The sequence below is a fragment of the Camelus ferus genome, chromosome 4 (assembly GCF_009834535.1).
Source record: "Camelus ferus isolate YT-003-E chromosome 4, BCGSAC_Cfer_1.0, whole genome shotgun sequence".
In the NCBI taxonomy this organism is placed as follows: Eukaryota; Metazoa; Chordata; class Mammalia; order Artiodactyla; family Camelidae; genus Camelus; species Camelus ferus.
The window spans coordinates 21,469,161-21,496,766 of NC_045699.1; the positions used below are offsets into that span (position 1 = coordinate 21,469,161).

Below are 27,606 nucleotides of genomic sequence, written 5' to 3' on the forward strand. Positions count from 1 at the left end.
GGCTGAGAAATGAAGGGAGGAAGAGGGAGGCGAGCGTTCTCACGGTGGACCGTGAGGGGAGAGTGGAAGGATGTGGTCATGGGGAGAGAGGAAAGAAAGATGAATGGGGCCTGAGTCAGTCATAGGCTAAAGCAAACAGGAAGGTTTTAAAGTGAGATTTGAGGAGAGGAAGTGGTTCTGAGCAAGGAGGGAGAGACTTCCAGAGATCTGTCTTGGAAAAGAGCTACTCTTCATTTTTTTGGATAGTCCTACTCACATGAATATTTCTTGGCGGTACTGACAGACGGGTGAACCAATTTTTTATTATTTTTTTTTTCAAATCACAACTGGCTCCAACCTTTCCCTAGAACTTGAACCAAAAAGGATTAAGACTTTCAGTTTGAAAACATACAGTGTATTCATTTGTGTTACACTGCACCGCTGCCTGCTGCTCTTAGCAAACACTCTGGGCCACCCAGATGAAGGGAGCACGGGGAGCAGGGTGGCCTGTCCAACTGAGGTCATCTCTCAAATACTATGTCCAGTGCACCTCCGTGGTCCAGGTAACATGATCCCAGGAGAGCTCAGCATCTTTCTAAATTGCCAGATGTAGAACTTCAGTTGGCTAACTCTCCACCTGGTAAGAGGGGCTGTGCAGGGAGGGAGGGGAGAGGGACAGAGATGCAGGGCTAGGGGGTCTAGAGTAAGCTCACATGAAAGGATAAGGGGTTTTTTGTGTGGCATTCTATGGAAAGCATAAAGACACAGATCCAACCAAACAAAGGGTCACCTTTGATAGAAGCACAGTTCCTTGCCTTATAGGAACTAACCTTAGGATAGTTCTAAAAGCCAAAACAAAAACCAAAAAACCCTTCATTTAAAGGACTTAAAAACAGCAGATCTTTCCAGCTCCTTAGGGATGTCCCCTTCCTAAAACAGTTTATCAGAAATTGTTCTGTCCATATTGTGAAAGATAATAAAATCCTCTGGGCTTCAAGAACTAAGAAGCTTTGTTTTGACTTCTTGATTTATGATTCTGGGAAATGAACCTCATAAGCCTCATTTTTCTCATCTATAAAATGGGGATAACAAGCTTTGTTCCTACCTCAAAAGATACTACTCACATGGCCTGAATTTACATGAAGATCTAGACATGTACACAAAAGAATATTATTCACAATAGCAGAAATTTTTTGCAGAACAACTAATAACATCCAGATTATCATTTGTTTCTTCCTGGTCTAAAACCAGTCTCTGGCATGGCCAAGCTTAAGGCTGGATCACTTTTTATTGAGCTAGAAAATAAACTATTTAAATAAAGACCCCAGTGTTTTCCTGTGCTCTGTCCATATTTTCTATTATGAAGTCCAGACTCACTCCACACTGCAATAAAATTTCAAACCTTGGTATCGTGAACACATTTTAAATGCTTATATTATTTTTAATAGCTTTATTGAGATATGATATATGTTTTCTTATATACAAGTTTCCCCACTATTCAAAAGTATAGTGTTCCTATGAAACCTTCCATAAGCCAAAATGCTGTAAAGCAAAGAAGCAATTACCTTAGAACACATCTTGCTAACGGACGCATGAAATAAATCGAAATAAAGCATGAATGCTCACAGACACAGTTCAAAACTGTGGCAGCTTGATGCTGAAATGGTGGGGCCACTCTTGCTGCCTCTACGATGGCTTGTTGAGATACCCATCCTAAATGCTATTTTCGCTTTTTGCCCTTTTCTGTAAAAGTGGAAATCCTCTTTGGATTTCTTTTGGTTGGTGAAATGGGTACTAACACAGGTCTTTCGTAAAACTGAAGTGGCAAAAAGCGAACTTTCAAAAAGCAGGGGATACCTGTATTATTTTTTTGTACTTTAAAACTTCACTGTCAAATACAGTAGTCACAAGCCTCAAATGCCTACTGAAATTTAAATTTAACTTAGTAATTATTTGGTTTAAAATCCAGTTCCTTTGTCACACTAATCACATTTCAATTGCTCAATAGCCAAATGTGGCTAGTGGTTATGGATTAGACAGTAAAAATATGGACTATTTCCATCATTGCAAAAAGTTCCATTGGGAAACATTGTTCTAAAATATCATCAGGCATACCTCAGAAATATCGTGGGTTTGGGTCCAGAACACCAGAATAAAGAGACTATCAAAATAAAGCAAGTCCCATGATTTTTTTTTTTTTTTGGTTTCCCAGTATACACAAAATTTATGTTTACACTATACTGTAGTCAGTATATTAAGTGTACAATAGCATTATGTCTAAAAAATGTACATACTTTAATTAAAATATTTTATTGTTAAAAAATGCTAACCATCATGTAACAATGAAGGATTGCCATAAACCTTCAATCTGTAAAAACCACAATATCTGCAAAGTGCAATAAATGAGGTATGCCTGTATACTCATTACAAAAATTTGGAAAATACATAAAATCATAAAGAAGAGAAATCTATTTCTTATTTTCTTACCATCCAATGAAAATCACTGTTAATATTTTGGCAGATTCTTTACCAAGTTTTCCTTTTTCTGCACATCTGCTTCTTTTGTTTTGATGACATTACATGGTTGTGATCTACTGAATATATGATGCTACAGTCTGCCTTTTTAAAGTTAAAATATAAACATTCTTCCATGTCATTTTCTACTTCTCAGAAACATTTTCAATGGCTACAGAATATTTCATCAAGTAGCAGTGTCATTACCCTATTGTTAGGCACAGAGAGGGCACATGCTTGAAATTTTTTAAAATAAAAGTACATTTTAAAACTTGACACCATTTGCTAGCTTAAAGGGGGCCAGAGAAATTGCTTTACTCTATGGTAGTTCCTAACTAATTGTACTTTACTTGGAACATACACAAAATCCAGGAACAGCTGACTGATATCCAGGAATAATCCACCTGAACCAGCAGGGGCTTCCTCTTTCCTCCTGAGCTCCTGAAAGTGGGGGAGGCGCACAGGCACCATCACGCCTCAGAACACCCATCTCCCACGACTTGAAGGCTGTGCTCAGCAGATGCTAAGTAAGGGCAACATGCTGCAGAATGAGGATAATCATTACAAAATTACACTGTTTCACTTGCCAAAAGCTAAGGCAGAAGGATTATGCTCTCGCAGAGCATTCTTTCTGCAATACACCGTGAGCCTCCCAGGACTGAGGAGGTGATTTACCTGAAAGGGCCCCACACAGCGCCTGGCACACTTTCCAACAAGCTTCCAGAAGCCTCACTCTGCTGGTTCTTCTCCTTCTGCACTGGCTGCTCCTTCTCCATCCCCTGTGCAGGATTCCCTCCATGTCCTGAACTCTGAGCATCCAGGGCCCCAGGCTCTGCCTTTGGACCTCACCCTAATGACATTCTCCCCTGGATGGTCTCAGCCAGCCGCAGGGCTTTAACCACCACAAAGACCCCCAAGTTTCTCTCAGCCTCTTGACCTCTTTTGGAACCTCAGTCTCATAGACCCCCTGAACATCTTCTACAGGCATCTCAAAATAAAAATGTAGTTTTACCCCATTCTCCCCAACAAATGAACAAACAAATGAACAAATTTTCAAAACCCTGTAGTCCTCCTTGCTCTCATCTTCTCTAACACTTAGTTCATCATTAAATCCCATGAGTTCTACCTCCCCAACCTCTGCTGCCCTGACCAAGCTGCTGCCCTCCTGACAGGTCTCTCCGCGTCCACACATGCCCCTCAGGGCCTCCTCTCCACATTACTTCTCCACCAAGGTGGTTCCACCCACCTCACCATTCCTGGGGTGTTTGGAAACACAGAAGCATTTGGGGCTGTCACCACAATGCTTATCGCCGTTAGCCCCTGGGGATAAGTATCCTAAATGCTTAGGATGGTTCCTCACAGCTAAGCATTCTTTCTCCCCAAGTGCCGAGAGCCCACCACTGAGAAGCTCTGAACTAGAGATCCTTCTAAAACTAAAGTCAGATTTTGTTTTGCCCTGTTCAAAACCTCCCGTGGTTCCCCATCTCACACAGAACAAAGCTGTTTCTTACCAGGACCCAGGAGACCGCCCTGATCCACCCTCACCTCCCCACCCTCCTCACTCTCCTCACTTCACATGGCTCCTTGCTCTCCCTGATCTGGGCTTTCACACTGTCTGCTCTGTCTGCCTGGGGGGCGCCACCTGGCCCCCTCCCTCCTGCACTCAGGCTTTTGTTCAAATGTCACCTCCTAGGAAGGCCTTTCCCACCATCACCATCTCTAATAGACCCCAGAACCAGCAGCCCTCTTGGTGTCTGTCCCTTTTGCTTTCTTTCTCTGGCTGGCAGGACAGTGGGTTACCAGCGAGCCCTTTGTCCTTTCCAGCCATGGTCTGGCTGTTGTCTCATTGAAGCTGTAACAGGACCAACCTCCAATATCCAGGCAGGACCCAGGGTTCAGAGTGTGGCTTCAGAGAAGAACCACACCCCTCCAAAGATGTGAACGCCTCACGAGCACACTTTGAAAAACAGCAGAAAAAGGCAGGTATGTTGCAGGAGGCAGGAGAGGGCATCATCAGGCCAGGCTTCAGGTGCTGGGGATCAACGCCAACCCCCTCCCCTTTGACAAAGGCCAGCTCAGCCCTGGAACTAAGATGAGTGCTAACAGGGGCAAGAAATGAATGCATCAATGACAACTGAGAGGAAACATGCCCAGGGAAGGGATGTCTAGATTTACACTCATCTGTGGATCCAAAAAATCTTCTGGTGGAATAAGAATAACTCTCTGAAACTGTGCCTTGAAACTCATCACTCTAAAAAGCTCATAAAATGAAGAAGTGCAGCCATGGGGAGGCAGCCAGCATCATGAAGCCTGCAGCAGGTGCCAGATTCACATCAGGAGCTCTCTCTGGCCAAACAGTGCAGAATTTGGGGATTCAGCCTTCATAACAAATAGCAGCTGCTGTCACCGTTGATGGTGAGAGACCACACTCAAGAGGCAGGCTGACCGGCAGATTGCTTTTCGGAGAGGCAAAGGAGCGCGAGGGAGAGAGAAGAGAGGCAGTCATTCCTTGATCTGTATCTGAGCCTTGCATCCTGCTGAGTTATTTACATCCTCAAGACAAGTCTACGAGGACAGGAAACTGAGACTCGGGTGGGTGTAGTAACTCGCCGTAGGGCACAGCGTCAGTGGTGGAGCTGAGATGGGAGCCCTTACTCATCCCCATTCCCCGCTCTGAGGCTCAGCAGGCCTGGGCTCTGATCCAGGCTCGGTTGGTGGGTGACTTTGGGCAGTTATCCTTAGTTCTACAACCTCAGGTTCCCCATCTATCTGAAGCAGACCTGCCTGGAGATCTCCGAGAGGCCGCCCAGCTCTGAAATTCTATGATCTTCAGAACTTACACCCATCAGTGAGGATTTGTCCAGCTACAACTCTGAGAAAAATTATTCCTGTGGTTATGAGACTCAGAATGTTAAGGCTTTGCAAATGTTACCGTTCCAGCAACAATGTGTGCATAGAATATTCTTGGCCGGGGAGGAATATTCGGGAAGAACGGAAGTCAGCAGTGGGCTTAAATGAGCTGAATGGCAAGAGAGGTGATGGGAGGAGGGAATCTGGAAAGGCTCACGGTCTGTTTGAAAAGAAAAAGGGTTTTAATGAGACGTGTTCACTCACTCTGGATTTTAACAATCTCTCAAAGTGTAACTCGGGGAAAGGAGAGTTAAGGAAGAGGGTTTGTGGAGTGAACAGAGAGGAAGTAAGAGAAAGTGATAAAAATAGGACAAATTCAGCCTATCAAGCAGAGGGCAGGGTCTACAGACAAGCTGGCCCCTGGGTAGGGAGGCCCACAGTTGGCTCTCAAGAATATTTTAATGCCAGAAATTAGGTTTGAAAAACAGACATTTCATTTTAAAAATTGGGAAGCTCTAATGTATACAGGGCAGGTCAGTTAGTTACCCTCTTCAGGCTTGTTTCCTCACTTCTGATGGGAAGAAGAGTTCGTACCTCATAAAAATTTTGTGAGCATAAAATGAGGCAGCAAATGCATAAGCCAGCAATGCGTTTAACCTGAAAGTGCTGTTACTCATTCAGTGACAAGAAACAGCTCATGGCAACAGCGAACAAGGATGCTAAGACCATGCAAGGCCAGCTTCCCCAGTGAGAGCCCCCTGGCCACGTGCTAGAGAAACCGCAGAAGGAAATTGGGACTGGGACCAAGGGTGGCCTCCTTGGAGCCTCTCTACCTCCGTCCGCTGGCTCCTTTAGACAGAGACGGGCCACTTAGAGGGATGCAGAGGCCCCGACAGGACATGCGGCTTTCCACCACTCCAAGATGGAGGGAACTCAAGTCAGGTTTAGTTAGAAGATGAAAGAGATATGATACCATTTATACCCCAAGACGATGAGGATAGTGTAAGTGGTTGAGAACTCTGGGTTTGAATTGCTGGGGTTGGATTTCAGATCTGTCATGGCACAGTCAAGCTGGGTAACCATAGTGTGCTCTGGGTTTCGGAAAAAACAGCAAAGGATGAGGTAAGTGGTACCTGCAGAGAGCTGTTATCACTAAAGGGCCCCAAAGGTCAAGCAGGGCCTGATCAGTAGAACCCTGAGAGACAGTTCCCTAGAGATGGGAAACCAGAGCAAGCCTGTTCAGGCCCCTGAGGAAAAAGGAAAGTGTGGAGGGCAAGGAGAAAGAGGATAGCCCAGGACCCTCCTGGGACAGGTAACAAATGGAGGCCTGGGGCCTGCTGGCTGCAGACATACATTGTCCCAAAACTATTTGTAGATAAGGAAACTGAGGTGAGAGGGGCTAGGTGATGTGGATAATCAGAGACACAGATGAAACCAGAATCCAGCACTTCCGTCCCTCAGTCTGGCCTTGTAGCCTAAATGCCTCTTTGAAACCATTGCTAGTACTCCCACCCATGGCACTTAACACATGCCAGGCATTGTTCTGAGTACCTTACATACCTTACTTAAATCCTCAGAGCATCTCCATTAGGTGGATATGATTATTACCTCCACTTTACAGATGGGAAAACTGAGGCCTAGAAAGGTAAAGCCACTTACCTAAGGTCACATTACCTAGTCAGTGGCAGAACTCAGGCTGGAACCATAAGAACTTCACCCCAAATCTGTGATCCGAACCTCTAATGGAGAACTGTCAGAAGGAGACCCATAAATAAGCAGGAGGGACCGTCACTGTCACTGAGGTATCAGGACTTGAGGTAACCACTTATTTGCTGGAATGTGGCATTCACTGCCCAGTGCCCCCAGCTCACTCTCTAAGGCCCTTCCAAGGGGACCTCCTATCCTTCCTCCCTGGCCAGCTCTCTCCTAGAGAGGTCTGGCGGGGGCATGGAGCAGCATATGAGGACTCCTGGAGGGCCCAGGCCTGCCCTTCAGTCTGCACCTGCTCTGGCCAGCCCAGCTATGATGCAGAGTGCCATCTGTGTACAATAAGGGCTCCACACGGTCTCCACCAGTTCAGTTCATCAGGCAGTGTGTCCTGCGCCCACTCTAGGCCCCTTAATTGTGGTCCCCAGAAGGTTCACAGGACAGAGTGATGGATTTTTAGACAGGAGGCAGCTCAAGTTCAGCCCAGTGTCAAAATTTGATGAGTCAACTGGTGCTTTGCCCAAATCATAAGAGCTCATTGCTGGATGCAGTACAGACTTCCTCACCCAGGCACCCTCCACGTGCCCTTTTCCACTGGGGGCCTTGCCTCCTGATTGATGTGCCAATGCTGGCAGAATGCTAATCCTTCTGAATCCCCACTCCCTACCCAGCCCAGGGCCAAGGATTCTATGTCACAGGTAAGGAACAGGATGCAGTAATCAGGCAATGTGTGGTGGGCAGAGCTCTTCCACAAGTGTCTCCTTACCTCCCTTTCATGACAACCTTGGAAGTCAGGCAATAATAATGATGGAGAACATTTATTGATCTCTTAATAGGGGCCAGGTTCTGATAAAAGTGCTTTTTATGGATTACTTACACAGGTATTGTTGATCCCCATTTGACATGAGGAAACTGAGGTTGAGAGAGGACATGTAATTTACCTGAAGTGCCAGGATTTGAATCCAGGGAGTAGTGACTCTAAATACTCTGATATCCTCCCTCCTCAGGTAACAAAGGGTTTGGTACGCCTGGATAAACTATAAATGAACTGTTGGAGTCCGTCTGGAAAGTAGAAAGTGGTGGGAGCTTTTTAAATTTCAAATAAAATATATTATGGTCATATTTGCCCTTTTTGGAGACAGGGAGGTCAGCATGCAGCTATCATGATGTTGGATGGATGAATAATAAAGGCCACCTGCACTGAAGCAGTGGCAGGAGGTAGGGAAGAGGAGGCAGATCTAGGAGATGCTGGAGGTCAGCTCACCCCTCGCCTCCAGGAGAAGAGTGCAGCAGATCCTCCAGTGCCCTCCCTGGCACGTCCCCTGGGCTTTGCCATTTCAGCTGGACTTCCAACAGCCTCCCCGGCACCTTGCCTGGGGCTCCCCAGGGCTCCCGTAGTTCTAAACCAGGGGCCTGTGCCCCAACCTGGTGGGTATTTGACACTGCCTGGAGACATTTTGGATTGTCATGCCTGGTAGAGGGGAGGGTTACTACTGGTATCTAGTGGGTAGAGGCCGGGAATGCTGCTAAACCTCCTAAAATTTCCCAGGACAGCTCCCATAGCAACATATTTGTGGTTCAAAATGTCAATAGTGCCGAGGTTGAGAAATCTTCCCTGCAGGATTAAGACTCCATTGCTCACAGTGGCCACTAGCTTGATGAGGCCCCTTCAGTGACCTCCTTCCTTTCTGCCTCTCCTCTGCTGCTTTACTGAGATCTCCTAGGATCCTCTCCTAATGAGCCATTTCCACCGAAATTACCATCTTAACATGTGCTTCTGAGGGTTCCCAAACAGGAAAGGCCTTGAGCTGTTTCTGGTTTTGTTAAGCAGGTGGAATCTATCTCCTCTCCCCTACTGAAAAAAACCACTCTCCACCATAAGGAAAAATATGTTTTTAACATCTTTACAGAGAAAAGAAAAAAGACCAAATGAATAGAAAACAAATGGCGACCTCTTAGGACACACTCGAGAGAGCACTGAAAAGAGCAGAGACTGGATGTAGGCAGAGTCCACTCCCGTGTGTGTCCTTGGTTGAGGTGAGTCTGAAGGATACTCAAAGCAATGAGTAGGGCAAATTGGCAACAGAAAGAGAATGGGGTTCTAAGGAGAAAAAGTGGCCTGTGGTGCTCCCCAGATTCTAACCCCAGGTTGCAATCCCCTGGGTTTCCTTTCCTTTCAAGGCCAGTTCACGGGGTGCCCTGGGAATTGGAAACACAACTGTGGAACATTACAGGGAGTGCACTGGGCCCAGAACGTCTCCTCCCAGTGCATTTCCTCTTTGTGGGAGGGAACAAGATGGCTGCAAATGTCTCCAATGTGAAGGGAAATCTTTGCTGGTGTCACGGCCAGGGGATTACATCTGCCTACAGTTACAGGATGTATCACTTGCAGAGAATTCCTTCCACAACATATTCAAAGAACAACAACAAAAAAAAGTATTAAATAGCTGGTTAAACTCAATCTATATTTTTCATTTTTTTTTCCTCCTGTGGTTTTTCACCAAACTCCATTTTGACATGCCATTAAAAGAAAACTCTATGTGCATGAGCAATAGATTTAAAAGAAAAAAAAAACTAATATATCGTGCAACCCAACGTATACAATTTGGAAGAAGTAACCGGATCCTCTGCTCTGGCAGGCTGTAAACTGGGCTAGGGAGGGACATTGTTTTTCTTTTGGTCATTCTGCCAAGTTAAAAAGGAAGTTGGAGATTAGAACAAAATATTTAAATCAAAAATGAATCCTTCAATGAAAGTTGCTTGATCCCCTTTGCTACCACCCCCTGCCTCCCTTCCCCCTTATTGGAAGCATATTTCTCTTTGAAAAGAAGTAGTGTATTGTTGCCGAATAGAAGGGAGACAGCCCACTGGGGAGACACATCGATCTCATCATCTTAAAAGTGGGAGACAAATGACCTAAGGCCTCTTCCCAATCAAATGCTGTTTCTGCACATTCTCAGAATAAATGACACCGTTTTCCCTGGGGAGCAGGGAGTGCTCTCTCCGCAGCTGGGCTCACCAACGCTAGCTGTGCACCCCAGCTCAGAAAGCAAGGGTGAGTGTAACTAAGATGGACACATCTGAGTGATGCCGGGACATCGCATTGTTCTTTGAAACTCAAGCAAGACTTTGACTCTTCGTAATGCGGAACTTGTAGAACAGCCCTTGTATTAAGATTCAGTATTTTGGCTTCTTGAAATGTGTTTCAAATGCACCACAAGAGACGGATAGATAGCTTAGGTTCTACTGAGGAAAAAGATCCAAGAAGGGAGAAGTAAGGAACAAAGCCACATTGAACATCCAAAGATTCCCTCTTCCACTGTATCTGCTAGTCTCTCCTCAAAAGGATTCCATTTTTGAAGTGGCCCAAGTAAACGTGGTCCTCTTTGTGCTGTGTCCCCTTAACACGTGTTTAAAAGAACAATGCAAAACAAATAACGTGGTGGGAATTTCTAACATCAAATCCTTATTAGAAACTTGGTTCAAAAATTCATGAAGGAAAAAGTTAGCAAGAATGTGATTCCGTAAAGAGCTCAAGAAAACAGGGCAATTAAAAATAATTTTATTAAATCTGTTATCATCTTTGTAACTGGCCGGGTCCTACATACGTCAGTACTCATCCTCATGATTCTACGGTCTTGCTAACCAATGCATCTACTGCTCTTCAACATCCTAAACAACTGTTGATAATGCAGCCTACCAACATGAATCAGACAGTCATAACAAATAAACAGCAGAATCATCCAAGATGTAAATGAAAAAGGGTACACTGATGGCACTAATAACCATGTGGCAATATATAATAATGGTTTTGCTCTCCAGAGGCCAAGAATCAGCTGTACTACGCAATGGATTATGCAATAAACATTTGCAAATAATAGCTATTTTGACAATGAACAATTATATAGAACACATCTATATCCTGATTTTTCTCCCCAACTTCTCTGGCTTCACCATCTTATGACTTCAGGCATTTCAATGCTGATCTTGTGTGAGAGATGACCTGGGATTATCACACTTCCCTGACTTAATGCCTACCTTATACCTGTGCAAGTCACCTGGAAGCCTGGCACTCCCCCTTGCAAGCACTAAATATTTTAGAAAAAGGATTCAAAACTGAAAAACAGCATCATCAAATACTGCTTGATAAACCCCAGTGCAAGCCTTTGCCATGGTCCACTTTGCTCACTTACAACATGTCTTCAACAGGAGGCAACCACTCAATTTTACCCAATTCGTGTGTGCGTGTTTGTGTGTGCATGCATGTGTGTGTTTCTTCTGCCTGATCATCTTCAATGATCTATTAGAAACGATAACAAAAAAAGAGCTTCTGTCCCTTCGAGCCTCTCTTTTGTTCTTAGATGTAAACCCCAACACCATCCTCATCCCTAGATAAACTGCACATCTCCATACGACTTCTAGCTCACCAGCTTGATAGTTCTTAATGGCACACGTTCAAAATATCTGTAATGAAAACAGCCATCTCCCAGGGAATGAGCCAGATGCTTTGCCCCCATATTCTCATCTAATCCTCCTGACACCTTGCCCTTGGGTTTATAATTCACTTCATTTTGTACAGGAGAAGTTGAGGCTCAGAAAAATCAAGTGACTTGCCCAAGGTCCCTGAGAGTCAGTTGCCTTCAACCCCTCAGCATCTTTCCTGGGGCTGGCCCTGCCTGGGAGCCATTCTCTGTCAGTGCCATGCCACCTGGCCTATGGGGGCTGTCGTTTGAGTTGATTGTGTCACTCTTCCCTCAGACCAGAATCCTCATGTTGTCTCTTTTTTGTCTCACCCTGAGTCATCTTGTAATCATCTCCCACCCGCCTGGCTGGGTCAGCCTCTCTGGCCAACTGGGTTGCCTCCCTGACTACATACCCACACCGCTGCTACCCTGGAGCCTGTGCACTGCTGACTCACTATTCCAAGGACACTGCTTGCACCCCTCGGTGCTCCTAAGACTCTTCCTCCACCATGAACTAACTAGCCAGTGTGAGTCTGGGAAAGTCATTACAACTTTTTGACAGTTTCTTCACACTTACAGTAGACACCATAATCCCAGCTCTATCTCTGGAAGAAAACTCAACTGATGATCAAATGAGACTCAGAAAGTGGCCTTTTGGGGGCATAATTCCCATGCCAGATTTTGTCTCCAAAATAGCCCTGAAATGCAAATTTTCAGCCAAATTTGCTCAAAATGTGGTGTTTCTGAATATGAATCCAATGCTGGTTTTTTTCCTCCACAATTTCCTCCTCTGCCCACAAAGAATGAAAGTTGGTCAACAATTTTTCCCTGCAAAACCTGAGTTCACAGTTTGTGGTCCAAAAGGTGTGGCCAAGAATTTTACTCAGTAATAAACTTAGCATTTCTCATTTGTGAAATCACCAATAAGGAAATTTCAATAAGGAGTCTTATTTTTAATACCTATGAATCATATTTAATTAATCCAACCTTAATTTTCGAGATTAAGTCATTTTCGCTGAGGTGGCCAAAAAGAAAAAAACAAAAACAAACAAAAAGTTTCGGAGGCATAAATTGAGAATCCTGGTACCCAGACTGGTTCAGATCAAAACAAATCCCAAGAGCCTCCCATGCCTCCTCTTTACCATGCAGTAAAAATTCCAGCTCCTCAACCCGACTTTCCAATCCACTTCCAGCCTCAATCTGCCTTTCCCACTTGAAGTTCCTTTTTTTCCTACATGAACCATTTGCTGGAGCCGCTCTGGATTATTTGCTCTTCTTTTAAAAACCCTTTCATTTTCCTTCCTCTGCATTTTCCTTCAGACCTCCCCCAACCCAGAATGCCTCCCCCAAGCCCCTTGACATAACCAAATCCATCTAGTTCAAACCTCCACTTCCATCTACAAAACCTGTCCTCACCACGCCAGCCTGAACAGAATTCTCCTTCCCCTAAGCACCTGTGGCAAGCTCATCCTCTTCCTCACCATGTGCTGCCTTCTGATGCTTCTCCCAGTGTCATCTTGAACATCATTAAACATCATTCCTTTTCATATTTTAACGTTTGGTGCCCCGCCCTGCCTGTCTATCCCAGAGCGAACTAATGTAGCACTTCACACAGAGTAGCCACTCATTAAAAACTTGATGCTTAAATTTGACCCACATGCTTGCAAACTAGTCTGATCAAAAGAAATATTTCTCATGCATAAAGCGATGGAATTGTAGAAATCCACCCCGTTAAATATTTTTGGCTAAAAAGGAAGGAGTATCTTTCCACCGTCTCAACGGAAACCGTGCACGGGAATGTGTTTGGGGTTCAGAAGTAGAGAGAGGTTTGTTAATTTTAAAGCCACATAGCATGTTTGGCTAGGACTATGACTCCATTTGTGTATTTCAACCACGTAAAATACACCCTGGGATTCTGGACTGAGAAAAATAGCCATATAAGGAGAAAACAAGACATTCCCTATAGCTGCCCTTGTAAAACACTCCATGATTTAACCCTCTGCTCGGACAGATCCAAGCTCCCGCACTTTACAACTGCAAACAATCAGATTTCTGGGAGGAACTCAGCGTGTGACCAGCACCACTGGGCACAAAGGATGGCAAACAAAACCTGACCGGTCACGCACAGGGCAGCACAACCAACGCTTTGTAGTCCCCTGCCTTTCTCTCCGCACTGGGCCGTCCCAGCCGCAGCAGAGCAAGCACCGAGATGAGGGCCAGCCCAGAGACAACTCTGAGGGGCTCATTAATTCTTTCCTTCAAGAACACAGGGATCTGGGGTCTGCCCCCACCTTCTAGGTGATAGTCCATCAATCTGCAGAATCCTCCCATTGGGGAGGTGGGGGAGGGAGACAGGGGCTCAGAGAAGAGAAGAAAGAACTCCAGGAAGAGCAGAGGCAGGGGCTGGTCGACTGTGACACCCGTCCCCACACGCAGTGCCCGTGGCCTCGCGGGGCCTCTGCTGTGGGCAGAGGACGGACTACAGGGCCAGAGACCCACAGAGAGCCCTGGGAGCCCTGACTTTCACTCTCGTCATCTTAATGGCTATTAATAACTGTGTGAGATGCAGTTTTCTAGACGGTAAAACTGAGGTTCTGAGAGGCTCCATGTCCCTCCCGGGTAATGAAATGAGTGGGGCTATGATTAGAAATAGTCTTACGGTGTGGCTGACACTGCTCATTTTTTCCTGCAGTCCAGTCTGGTCTTCCTCCTTCTAGGAATAGGCTGACTCCCCAAGACACACGTACACAGTTATTGCGGAGCAAAGAAGATGGCGGCCCAGCTAGCGACAAGGTTTCCCAAGCTCCCACGCGGCCCGGGCGGTCACGTGACCGGGCTCCCGCGCGAGGCCCGCCCGCGGCAGCGGTGCGCGCGAACTCTGGGGCCGCGGGCCCTGCCCGTGGGCTGCAACGCAGAGATGGGAATGAGGGCGAGGACAAGAAAATAGAAGGAAGCTGGACGACCTAAGGAGCAGCGCCGTCTACCTGCTCCGCGCTGCCGCCTACATCTGGGCTGCTGAGAGAAATGAACAATCTCATGTGAGCCGCAGTATTTATTCTTCAGTGTCTTTGTGACAGCAGTTTAGCCTGCACTTTAACTAACGCGTGTGACTTTCTGCTGCCTCAGCTGTGTGCAAAGAATCTTGAGGACATACTAGCTTGCACTCATTTAAAAAGCAGAAGGAAAAAAATCATTGCCAAGTTAGCATAACGGTCAGCAGTATTCATGTGCCAAAAATCACCCCCTCCCTGAGGCAAGGCTGGAAAGGGCCTCATCTATGCAAGGGAGTCCTGTCTTGCACAGGTTAAAGGTCAGAAAATCCAGATTCCTACCCCCCCCCCCATAAAAGAGTGTCCTGAGGAAAGTTCACCTTCCCAAATGAATTTCAGAAAGAAGGACCCTAAGCCTTTTTGAGCGGGAATCAGAAGCACTATGTAGATAATTGCCACTATCATTCCGAAATTGATTTATTCAAATCTTCCTTGCTAATTTAAAAAATTTTTTTTTTTACCTATCTAAAGAGATGTGTTAAAACATCTCCTCTCGTTATGATTGTATGTTTGACAGTTCGTACTGGGAATTCCGTTTTTGCCTTTTATTTGAGGCTACTGGGTAGATATTAGAATTGTTCTATTTTTATAACAATCTTTATCCCTAATCATGAAGTTTGCCCTAAAGTCTGATAAAATTCTGGTAATTCTATTAACTTCCTTTTTTGGCCTGATAGCTCTTTCCCCATTCTTTGCCTTTGTTTTTTTCCTCTGCCCTTATAGTTTAGATGAATCTCTTATAAACCACAGATTTTTTTTTCATCCAAGTCAACAATCTCTGTGTTTTAATTGACACATTTAGTCTATTTACATTTATTTAGGATTTATTTCTGCAATCTTATTTGGGGTTTTACATTTACTTTGCTATATATAATCTTTGCTTTTCTTTTTTCCTGCCTTTTAATGGATTGATCAAGTTTCCTTTCCCCTCTTTTCCTATTGTACTGCTTTGGTAGTTATTCATCTCATTTTTATGCTTGTATACACATACAACCACGTTAGATGTGATCTTTACATTTTTATCACACATACTTGCCTTTAAAAAGTATAAAATAAGTCAGCATCTCTACTTACCTCCCAATCTTCAGAGATCCAAACATCTCCCATTCTTTTTACATATTGTTGTTCAATACTTCAGTTCCACTTTATTTGGTACCCTTAAAATTTGTCAATATATATTTTTTGTCAATATTATTGTTATTTTCCACAGATGATACTTGTCTAAATTTAGTATCCCTTCTTGGATTTCATTCATTCTCTTCTGGTTCAGTTTTCTTCTACTTGAAATAAATTCTTTAGGAGCTTCTTCATGAGAGTCTTTGATAATTAAAAACAAATAATTTCATCTCTGTTGTTTAATAATAATTTAAGTGGATGAAGAAGTGACAGTTATTTTCTCTTAGCATTTTGGATATATTATCTTATTGACTTTTGGTTTCTGTTGTTGCTGTTGAGAACCTGTTGCCTATCTAATCAATTTCCTACAAAGGAAATATGCCTTCTCTCTGCAGTTGCTTTGAGAACTCTTTGGCTTTGGTGTTCTGCATTTTCATGATAGTGGACTCAAGGTTTGGATTTGCTCTTATTTATTCAGCTCATGGCTTGCTGTAGCTTTCTGAATCTTGTGATCCTTATCTTTTAACCATTATAGAAAATCCTCAGCCTTTTTTGTCTTTGAATATTTTTTTCCTCATTCTCTACTTTCTTGAGATTCTTATTATTTCTCATTTTATCACCCATATCTTTAATTACTCTCATACGTTTATGTCTTTGTGATCTATTCTGAATTGGAATCAGATGTCTCTTCCAGCATATTAATTTTCTCTTTAGCCATATCTAATCTATTCTAATTAATGACTGTAGTTATTGCTTCTAGAATTTTTCTTTTTCAAACCTGTATTTTCTTTTTACATGGAACCTTGCACATTTATTAAGTTTCCAATTCCTTATTTTATGTCTCTAATCATTTTAAACACACTTACAGTCCTGAAACAACAGATCTGCTATCTGAAGTTACTGGCAATCTGATCCTAAGTGTGTTCTATCTGTTGGTTCACCATCAGGGGATCGTTTGCTAACACGTTTTGTAATTTTGGAGGGTAAGCTTGTCTCCAGTGTTGCCTTCTTTATGGGAATCCCGTGTGTGTGGCCTCCACTGAGGGTAAGTCAGTAGAGATTTCTGCATTTGGTTCACAGTTGTGCGGCATCATGGTCTAGAATCACATATTCTTGTACTAGCTCATCTCAAATATTCTTAGACCACAAATTCAGCATAAATTCAAAACTCAAACTCAAGGAAGGCATAGGTTCTTGATTCAGAATTCTTGATTCATAACTGAGAGACATTTCTTTGTACTCAGATCTCTGGTTAAGACAGAGGAGTCCCCTTGTCTTCCTGTGCTGACAGCTTGCACCAATGCCTGTGTTTGGCCCATCGTGGAGGCCACACAGTGCAGGTGTCAGCATTCACGACTACTTGCCTTTCTAGTTCAAGTTTCCAAGACAACGAATGTGGTCTCTATGTCTTTGGTTTAAATGTGGCTGGCTCATCTTGGGTCAGGCATCCATACCCAATGCAATCGGCTGTAGACAAGGTCTCATAGCACTTAAGGAACTCCCTTTGGGGCTGTGTTTGGAGAGAGAACTTCCCTAGCACGAACACCTAGAGGAAAGTAGGAAATAATCATTGAAGGAAATAATTAGCATCTCTGTAACCAATAACGTTTCTCCAAAACTTCTCTTGTGTAAGCTCTGCTGTCATTGATTGTGTAGCCTCCATGGGGGGCATAACATTGTTAAGTGTGAGAATCTGAGCTATTGTAACCAGAGTGGGCACTGATAGTGCCTCTCAGGAAAGATCAAGGTGAGCACGTTCTGCAGCGCAGTGGAATCTGTTTTCAACTCAGATTAAATTTGGAAGTTGCTCTTCCATACAGCACCTAGCCCAATGCCTGACATGGTAGATATTCAATATTTGTTGGAATAAAATATCAAACATTTCCTTCGCCCTTCAGTGAGGAGATAATGCAGTGCACAGAGGTAGCAGGCAGAAAGTATTCAAAGAGAGACAGAAAGCTACAAGGCCATGCCAAGAGAAAGAGAAATCTTTCCTAGAGAAATAAGTAAATCAAGGCAGGCAGTGAGCAAAGAATGCTGGAGGAAAGTTACATCTTTAGAGGCTCAGAATTTGGAGTAGATTTTGAATTAGAACATATGCCAACATGGAGAATATTCTTCAGTTCATAAATAAGAGCACCATCACAGGCCACACAGACCCTTCCCGCAGAGGGGTCACTGTGAACTTGGGTATTACATTAAGATAAAGCACACCCCACCAAAACCAAAGGCAGTTCTCTTACACACACCTGCATAAGGGACTTAAGGGGAAGGAACTGAGAAATGTTTAAAGGGACACACTGGGATAGTATTTCTGCATATAACAATACCCATGTTAATTATGTATTAAAATATATGTAGCTCAAATCATCCTGTGGGTTCCTTCTTAATATGTTCTTTTTAGTTTTTGTTTTGAACACCCAAGTTAAAGGATCTCTCCAAATGCTCTTATAAATAGATATTTGGATTAAATGAGCGCTGCAGTCAAAGCTGGGGAGCTAAGAAAGCAGTTCTCCTTACAGAATGCTGCCTTATCCAGGATTTTTTCTAAGTGTAATACTTCTTAGATTCAGTCTACTAATGGAGTCTCCAAAATTTCTTTAGAGAAAGTCTTAGGGGTGGCCACATGGTTGAAAGATGGGGCTCTCAGACTTGATTTGAAACTATATTTGTGTACCAAGTATGCTATGCTTCTCCTCAAATTGTGGTTTTATTAAGGTTGGCTTGGGGGAGGAGGGAGGTTAGACCTCATTCCCCAAGCTAACCTTTGGTCCGTCAGAACTCTGAAACTGAATGGAGGACCCCACATATAAAAACTCTGACGATTAAAACCCACAGCAAGAAAAAAGATGATTGTAGCGCCAACCCAGGATCCAGGGAAGCTTTGTTAGTTAAAGTTGCAGGCTGTTTTGGCTTTTCAAAACACTCAAACCACCTGTCCCCCAGACTAGGGGTAATCTTCATCACGACGGTGACATGCTCGCCCCCTGCCCGTTCTGAAGCACAGAACTCATGACAGTCTTCCTGGATGAATTCAGTAAACTTAACTCTGTCACAGACCTGGAAGATCTAATACCAATAATGACCTCAACACTGAACCTAGGGCAGTATTCCCAACAGAAGCTCCTGCAGTTGTTCTCAGATGAAATCAAATTACTGTGGAAAAAATGTGTGAGACCTCCCTTCCCAGACTAGGGTGAAAAGGGCAGCTTCCTGGGTTACCACCCATGGAAAACACCATCTCACCAGCTTACAGGTGGCGTTATTCCAGCACAGGAATGCGGGGAATGTGTCAAATGTGTGTGTCAAATGTGTGTCAAATTAGGTAGCCTTCCTCTTGAAACCGTTAAATCTTTGCATCTCATCGTAGCAGGGGTTCGTAGACGGGCCGGCGGTGGGAACCCAGCGGCATAACAACTGGAACCAAGCATGTCCCTGCAGAAACGAGGCACTCTGCCGTGGCCCAGAGCGGGTGCCTGGGCCTGGCATATCTCACCCTCCTCCCCCCAGGGAATTCTTTCCAGAAACGCTGCTGGGTGGCAGCTCCCTCCTCTACCAGCATTCCTGCAAATATTTATGATATAAGATAAGCACTCAGACTTCAAATTTATACTAAGCAGCTCAGGTGAAAAGACTCTATTTTGCATAGACGAGCATTCAGAACTCTGGGCAGCTTCTGGGTGGGAAATAACCATTGCACCCTGCTCCTCTCTAGAGCTCCCTACGTGGGCACCACTGAGAACCAGAAGGCACCCTTGCTGGGGAGCCCCGACTAGATGTCAGCCCAGGGTGTTGTAAGTCGCAGGACACTTCCTGAGTCCTCACCTGGTTTCACCTCTCTCAGGGTCTTTGTGAGAAATAAATGAGGTAACAATGTCAGAGGCATACTAACCTCTTCTATTCCACGATGCCATGGTACCCAAGATCATTTGTGGGCTTTGTCCTAGCCCGTGCAGCAGGTGGGCACTTGTGTTCTTGATTGTCCAGCTCCAGTTCCCTCTTGCTCTACTAACAGCACCTCAGTTTTGTCCTGGAGAACCTCTCTGCTGATGCCGATGGTTTGGGTGCCCTCCTCTGGCCAATGGCTGAGAACGTGACCCACACTAGACCAACTGGAACTGCCCTTCTGGGAATGTGGGTCAGGGCAGGTTGGCCCCTGGACAGAAAACTTTCAGAGCTACTTAAAGCTGGGATCCAGACCCTAAAGAGCCTGTCCATCGGTCCCTGTTTTACCACATCCCAGCAGCTGCCCTGATCCTCATTCCCTCCTCAGGTTCTTGGAGCTGCTATCCATCCTTACAGTAGATTCCCTGTCTGCTTCTTGGAGCCAGTGTGGACTTCCACGCCTTGCAACAGTGTGTCTCAGTATCCCCTTCCTTGCACAGATGAAGAAAGCAATTACCAGCTTCCAGGAACTAACGAGGCGGGGGGAATGAGACGCCACCCTCCAAGCTGGCAGCCTGTGCACCCTCCACTGCACCCTCCAGGGACTCTCCTCTCAGCCTCTTGCCTTCCCCTGTCTGCCACATCACTCTCTCCCATTCCACGTCACCCCAGCTCGCAAACCAGATCTCTTTCAACTCTCAAGTCTCTTTTTCCTTTGGTACCGGTCTATTTTCATAAATCTTTCATTTTAAAATAAATCTCAGTGTCTCGTTCACCACCACATTTCTAAAATTCATTCCTCTGCCCCATTCCTCTGCCAACGTGCTCATTCCAGAGGAGGGCTGGCAACATCCCGGCCTTTTGGCTCCCTTTCCTGCCACCTTCCTCTCTCCCAGAGAGAAAATGAGGTTTGGACTTGGGTGGGTTGAAAGCCCATCCATGCATGCCACACGTAACATTCCCTTCCTCGGCACTGGTGTATTCTGAGACAAAAAGGCCTTTGATAATGTTTCTCTGGGGGCCTGTTTGGCGACATTTTGCGAACCGAGGGGCTTTGGCCAAGTTCCCCCTGCTGGAGAGTGAGCAGCGGGAACTGACGAAGGGCAAGTTCAGTCCCCGCCCAGGTCTCTGGGCAGCCTCTACAGCTGAGCCCTGTGCACTGCCACATCCTCACCCAACCCGGGGATTGAGGGCATGATCATCGTCCATGGTATCTATTCCACCTAAACATGTTTCTCCTAATTGAGCCTCTACAAAAATGGCCCTGTTTGGCAGCCAGGGATTGTACCCGCCCCTCAGGAAGTGGTTACATATTAGAATTCAGGGTACCTCTTGCAGCTGGGAAACACATTCTATAGACCATCCTCTGGGGGCCTATACGGAATTCACACCTGTGATTAACTTAACTGGCCGTCCTATTTCCCTAAAGCCTTGTACAGATCCAGTTGAAAGAGCAGCTCTCTGGCAATGAACAACTTGAGTTTTTAAGGGAGAAATCAAGGTGTAACAGATTCAAGTAATTTAGCACATCACAATAAACACTGACTTGAGCTAGGCTAGATTTCTGCCGACGTACATAATGAAAAGTGTGTATGCTGATTTCTGTCTGTATGACCTAACACCTATTATTAGATTTGTCCTGAACATTTTAAAGAGTTTTTCTAGTGTGAAATATTGAATTTTCTTTTCACTAGAAACTTCACATGCTACTGAAAATTAGATTAGTAATTTACTTCTGTGTGGGATTCAGAAGTAGCATGTTGTACGACAGAATGACCGCATATGTGAAACATGTGTTTGTGCTCAGTTGGGAGAAATTATTTTTATAAATGCAGGCTGAAGAACTTATTTTTAAATGACTTCTCTTAAACTTAAAATCTATTTTAAAGCTAAGCTGCCACCACCATTAAGAGAAGGAGAGAGAGAGAGAGAATGTGGGCAGAATTCAACAACTCCTTTCCTAGCCATGTTGCATTAGGCGAGTTCTCTAAATGATCTCTTAAATTCAAGGTTCTGGCCTCAAAACTAGATTTGTTTCTCAACCTCATCTCTAGTGTACTCTTGTGCCCCTGAAAGTTGAATCATGGGCAGAAGTTTCCAGTGCTTTTATTCCTTCCCTGCTTTGAAGTCCATTAATTCTCATGTTGGTTTTCCCTCCACCCTCCTGAAAAATATGTGTGCGTCCCCAAGATGGAAAGCCAGGAGCTGGCACCTGAGGACGCGATCACATGGAACAGGGATGGCAGGAGAGGCGAGGACCTGACCAGTGTGGTGAGCCACCACCACATACCATAGAAGGGAAGTGAGTCAGTCCTCTGAATTCTGTGGTGATGAACCCAGAGCCTCTATCACCCTCTTCCCTCCCTGTGGGCACATGCTGACCAAGCTGGGGCCGCCTGGTGTAAGGCAGGGCCAGACAGTTGTTCTTTTGCCCTTAACCATGCAAAATGCTGCTCTCGAATATCAAGTGTTGCTCATATTCTTAATCTAAATTCACTTTCAAAACACATTCTCTTTCCAGTAAAGAGAAACTGAATAATACACGTCTACAGTGGACTCTAAAATCAGGGTTTTGTTTTTTTTTTCGAAGTGACTTCAGAACAGATGAAATTACTGTATACATACACACATTTTTAAAACCATGTATATAACGAAATATGAATTTGTGCACTTGAAAGAACGCAATTGAATAAACTGAACTGAATGGGTCTATTCAACCAAACATTCCATCCATATAAAAACACAGATAAGTACAATGGCTGTAGAAAGTCATACTGATGACGATGATGGCATTATGACCCCGACTACTATGAGGTACCTGGAGTGACTCAAATTACCAGTCCCAGTCCCAGCTGGAAGAAGCATATTGTCTGATTAAGCGCGCGCGCACACACACACACATGCACACGCACACGCACACACACTCCAGTCACTTCTTATCTGATTCAGCCTGCGCCTTTACTTTGTAAACCAACTTGCTTCCCAGGTCTTTCTCATTCTGGCTCCATAAATCTCATATCTACCTTCCTATCTTTTCCTCTCCAACCCTGGCTGCCTTAACTCGATTTCAGGCCCTCTTGCTTTTTTCCCAGATGACAGCAATAGCCCCCTTTCAGGCATAGGATGTTGCCTGTAACAGTCCACCAACGTGTGCAGGGCTGACAAAGGCATAGCACTCATCTTGCTACCCTGACTCCCTCAACCATAACAGACCATGCTAATCAATCCCAGAGCTCTTCCCCTTGAGCCCAGACACGGCTGCACAGCTCTTGCCCGCATATCACTCCATGGTCACTACCAGTTTATCAGTTATCTTGGAAACAGAATCTATTCACCACCCTTGATCTAAGGCCTTTAAAACAAGGTTCTTCAACCAGGACTGATCATCAGCATCACAGGTGCCTGAATAGCACATAAGATCTAAAATGGGATCTGCAGGCATGAACATGGGCATCGTAAAATGCACCGTGCATGACTTTTGATGTGCAGACTTCATTAATGACTAAGTAAAATGACCCCAAACCAGAAAGTTCTGCCCCCTCCAAGTCCTCTCTCACCTCTCCTTTGCTACATGTTGCCTTATAATCTTCACTGGTTCCTGTTCCACAACTATGAATCTTGAACTTTTCCTAGCCAGCTCCTGACAACTTCTATTTGGATACCAGCTATATTAGTGCAGGACTAATAACAGGACAAGTATACCCTACAAGGAGCAGATGTCAGGATGGGATTGGATGTGCAAAGCTTTACTATGAGAAATGTGCACGGAGCCAGAAGAGACTGGGAGAGTTGTCAGACTGCAGTGCAGGTCTGACCCCTTGAAAAGGAGAGAGAGATGGGTACAGTCATCTTGGGCTGCAGTGCAGCACTAAGGCAAGTTCAGGAATTCCTGGAGCCAAAGTCACCCATCAGAAGAGTCCAGTGTTTTGGCATCCCTGCCATGCGCAGTCATTGACTGGAGCAGACCATGGGCAGCATGGCTTCAGCACAAATGCAGCAGCTTCAGAGTGCAGTAGCCAAGGCCTCAGTCAGCTAGTGACTCCCTGCATTTGGAGCTCTGGGAGGTGCCTTCTCAGAGCTGCCATACCAGGTAACTGACAGAGGCTAGGACTGTTGGATTTAACAAATAAACATACATGCCACCGATTACCAGGGACTGGAGGAGTGGGGGAAATGGGGAAATATTGGTCAGTGGGTATCAACTTCCAGTTATAAGATTAACAAATTGGGGGATATAATGCACAGCATGATGATTGTAGATATTCATAAAATATACTGTATCATATACTTGAATGGTACTGAGTGGATTTTAAGTGTTCTCATTACAAAAAAGAAATGGTAACTATGTGACCAGATGGAGATGGAAGCTAATACTGTGGTGGTAAAGTCATTTTGTTATAAATGTATCAAATCAACAGTCATATACCTTAAAATTACACAATGTTATATGTGAATTATATCTCAATAAAGCTGGGAAAAAATCCAGGACACCAAGTTACATTTGGATTTCAGATAAACAACAAACAATTTTTAGTCTAAGTATGTGCCAGCTGTGGATGTCCGGTATTTTACTTGCATTAGGCTGTATCTGTGACAATCCTTATTTTTAGAACTGGATCTGTAATTTGGCACAATCCTAATAGGTCCCTCCCCTGTCACTCTCTCTCCTACCCAGTCATCTATCCTCTTCACTACTCTGTATCGTCTTCTGGAAGCACCATTTTGGTCATACCAGCCCCTACCCAAGAAACTTCCAATAGCTCCCATGGCTTTCAGAATGAACCTTAAACTCCTCAGACTGCTATTCAGCCTGAGTTTGCAGCATTGGTTCCCACTGACCTTTGTACCCCTGGGCTCCAATGAGACCAGATCTTGCAGTTTTCAAGACACACTCTTACACAGATCTAGGTATTCTGCCTTTGCTCCTTCTAGTCCCTCTCCCTAGAATGCCCTTCCCAGAACAGCCTTCCCCCAAATCTCCACATTTCCAACTTTGACCTGTGCTTCAAGGCTAGTTCAAGGGCTGCTTTCTTCTTGAAGAGATAAGCTATGTTCATCATCACCCTGCCCAGAATCATTTACATCTAGTGACATAGGAAGAAGCCAAAATAACATAGAAAGACAAAACCTGATATGCCCTGAACATCAAGCTTTCTGTACAGAGTGGATTTTAGCAAACAATGTTTCCCAGTTCCATGGGTGGCATTAATATCGATAGCTCCTGTACAACCAACAGGGTAAGTCTTGCTTTTAGCCCTGGTGCAGATGTTTAATTAATCAGGGCCGTCGTCCTTGTTCGCCCTTGACTGGGTTTCCCTGATGATTACCCACCGGAAAACTCAGCCCTTTAATGCAAACAATGTCCTGATTAATGTTTTGTGCTGTGCACCAGGTTAGGGGAGCAGGTCCTTCATTAGTGAGCCAGCCTGGACTGCAACATTCAGTCCTGAAAACTCAAACCTCATTTCATACGCAACTGTCTTTCCATTTTCTGTGTGTCAAACCTTTATTTAACTCCCTTTTCTTCCTCCCAACTTTGATTTGGGGGAAGGAAGTTTGCAGCAACTGAATATAAAATAGTAAATTATTCTGACTTCAGCATAGTTTTGAGGTTGATTTGAGTGGTGAAAATGCCCTCTACCCAGCCGTGTCACGGCCTCTCCGCAGTCGTGAGCCTGGGTGTGCCTGCTTTTTGTGGATGGCAAAGTATTCATTCATTCAGTGCCTTTCTCTCTCCCTCTTTAGAAAAGGGGAGGAAATCAGATGATGAAATGAAAACCTTTAAATAAAATATCATTCACACAAAGGAAAAGAATTTTCCTCTGGGTCATTATCAGTGGAAACCCAGTGAAAAGATAATAAGCACAAGATTCCTGATTAATTAAACATTTGTGCTCATTGTATGCAATTATTCTGGGGAAAATCAACTCCGGGACATCTGTTTACTCAACCTTGGGCTAAGAAACCACCAAACTACCTCTGCCCTGCATCTTCGGGCATGATGTCAAGGCACAGAACTGATAGCTCACAAGGCCGAGGAATATGCCCACTAATTTTCTAGGCCGGAAACATATGACCATGCCAAATGAGCAATAAATTACGAAGGTTGAGTAAGCTTGTAGAGGGTTAATTGGAGAAATCAGGAGTGACAATATGTTAATATAATACATATTTACCAATATGCATAATCGTTTTATGCTACAGAGCAATTAAATATAGATGATAAACATTTTCATGAATGCTTCAGTTATTATTGCTTTTTACCCAGTGAAACCACATTTCTAGCTTTTTCCTTTTCACCCAGTGTCTTAGTCTGTTGGGCTACTATGATAAAATGCCTCAGATGGGGTAGCTTATAAACAACAGAAAGCTATCTCTCACTGTTCTGGAGACTGGAGTCCAGGATGAGGGCACCAGCATGGCCAGGTGAAGGCTCTCCTCTGGGCTGCAGACTGCCAACTTCCTGTTGTGTCCTCACGCGGTAGAAGAGGGGCAAGGGATGTCTCTAGAGCCTCTTTCACGGGAGTGCTAATCCAATTCAGGAAGGTTCTGCCCTCCTGACCTAATCACTTCCTAAATGCCTCTCCTCTTAATGCCACCACCTTAGAGGCTAGGATTTCAACATAGGGATTTGTAGGGGACACATATACTCAGACCACAGCACCTAGTTAGGTCTCCAGTTTCAATGATGTTCCTAATATCCCTAACCCCCATCACTGTCACCCCTGTCTTATCTTCCTCCCCTGGCAGTTGGGGCCAGGGAATATCCCTGCCAAGTTTTGTGGGAGCCCAGAAACAAGAAGGAAATGCTTCTCCCCTTATCAGCTGATGAGCCAAAACCACAAGTTGCAAATTGAAGAAGATCAGAGTCCAAGAGTAGGTTAAACAGAAAGAGAAATGGAGGCCCAGGAAGTCAAATGGGAGGAGGCCCTGGGCAGTGAAGGAGCAAGGGCTGGAGAACTCACTGGCTGGAATCCAGATGCCCAGAGCAGCTTCCTAAGAATCTCCCACTGCAATCGCACAGGCTCCAGGGAAGGAGAATCTGGATTCTTAGAGAGCCTGCATGAGATGTGATCAAATGAGCACACATGTTGGAGGAACTGCTAACAACTGACTGACTCTCCCCATCCATCCAACACCATATGCATCTGCTAAAATCCTGGTTCTGATGGGACAGGGTTTGGGTGTCCTCAGATCTACCAAGTAGAAGACTAAAACCATTAGGCTCCCCTGTGAAGGGAGAGAGGGGTTACCATATCCACTCCTCTGAGGGAATTAATCACACTGTCTTAGGAGTCACTGCAGGAAAGATATGACTCTGGGACCTGGTCAATAATCTCCATCTGGCCATAATTTATGGGAAGATAAGGGTGGCTAGGCAAGCATTGTGATGAAAGCCCTTGAAAATATCTTCTAAAATCAGGATGCCCACCAAGGGATGAAATGAAAAAGCAAACAATGCTCTCCCTTCCAAACCAACAAAGAAAAAGAAAGAATAAAAGAAGTGACCTGGAAATCCATGGAGGTGGAAGATCTTTTTTGTTTTTTTAAGAGTCTAGCTGATGCAATGAAGATCCTGCTCAGGGCACAAAAATGATCATTTTCATGAGGTTATCTATGGAGTGCTAGATTCTAAAGGACAAGACGTCCCAATATGCTGGGCTTCCCAGGGCTATTTCTGAGTGGTCCTAAATCTCAGGCCCCATATTTGTAAACAGTCCTCTCCCATATATGCTCTTGCCTGTTGTTTCTGATTGTTGTGTCCAAGATGCATAGCCAGAACTCTTTTTGGTCATGTGACTTCTTGGAATGGAGCTACCTCTTTAAATGCGTTTTGGTTTCCAGGATGGGGGAATTGTTTAGGGTACTGGCTGGAAGGTATACAGCAGAATATAATACCAAACTCATGAAACACAGTGTCTCATAATCCCTGTTCTGGACCTGTGCTCCTAAGTCTGTCTCAACTGCCCTTGCTTCTGGTGGTCTGAGCATGCCCTTGGAGGCAGTTCCTCTATACCCTGAGGCAGCCATGATAACAACTG

The 27,606-nt window shown here is 44.6% G+C and overlaps 1 protein-coding gene across 15 annotated transcripts in view; it reads right to left on the bottom strand.

The window, feature by feature from the left end:
- Positions 1 to 27,606, bottom strand: part of CCDC171 (coiled-coil domain containing 171) — a 488,107-nt gene that overhangs the window by 149,602 nt on the left and 310,899 nt on the right. For 14 of the 15 annotated variants that reach the window (XM_032477676.1, XM_032477674.1, XM_032477673.1 and 11 more), the window contains one exon: positions 15,638 to 17,225. The exons of the other annotated variant lie outside the window; for it this stretch is intronic. The gene's annotated coding sequence lies outside the window, so the exon portion shown is untranslated. The remainder of the gene's footprint in view (positions 1 to 15,637; positions 17,226 to 27,606) is intronic. 15 annotated transcript variants of the gene reach the window in all.